Genomic DNA, 316 nt, shown 5'->3' with positions numbered 1-316 from the left:
GGGGGGGGGGGGGGCTAGAGAAGAAGGAGAAGGACATATGCATTCAGGAGAGAGAGAAGAGATGATGCGGTTCTCTTCTTCTTTTTGTGTAGGTCTGGAGAAAGAAACAGAGGAGGAAGAGACTCCTTTGCAACTCCTGTCTTTGCTCTCTCTCTCATTCTTTTCACATGGAGAGAGAAGAAAAGAAGAAGAGACGGCCGAGGATGGTGGAGGTTGAGAGAACTGACTAGTAAGGTGGGGTGAGCTATCCGATAATAAAGCTACACAAGGTCCTCCTGCTGGCGGTACTAGGGGTGATGACGACGACGAGGAGTCA

General features: G+C 50.0%; 2 protein-coding genes across 2 annotated transcripts in view; one reads left to right on the top strand and one right to left on the bottom strand.

The window, feature by feature from the left end:
* CSUI_000735 (ras-related protein rab2bv) overlaps positions 1 to 316 on the bottom strand; it is a 6,312-nt gene that overhangs the window by 5,753 nt on the left and 243 nt on the right. The window lies entirely within an intron of this gene.
* CSUI_000734 (uncharacterized protein) overlaps positions 18 to 316 on the top strand; it is a 1,166-nt gene continuing 867 nt past the window's right edge. The window contains exon 1 of the mRNA XM_068060965.1: positions 18 to 316. This exon is cut by the window's right edge and continues 867 nt beyond it. The gene's annotated coding sequence lies outside the window, so the exon portion shown is untranslated.

Source organism: Cystoisospora suis (genome assembly GCF_002600585.1).
Source record: "Cystoisospora suis strain Wien I chromosome Unknown contig_288, whole genome shotgun sequence".
NCBI lineage: Eukaryota > Apicomplexa > Conoidasida > Eucoccidiorida > Sarcocystidae > Cystoisospora > Cystoisospora suis.
This window is presented reverse-complemented; position numbering and strand designations above follow the sequence as displayed.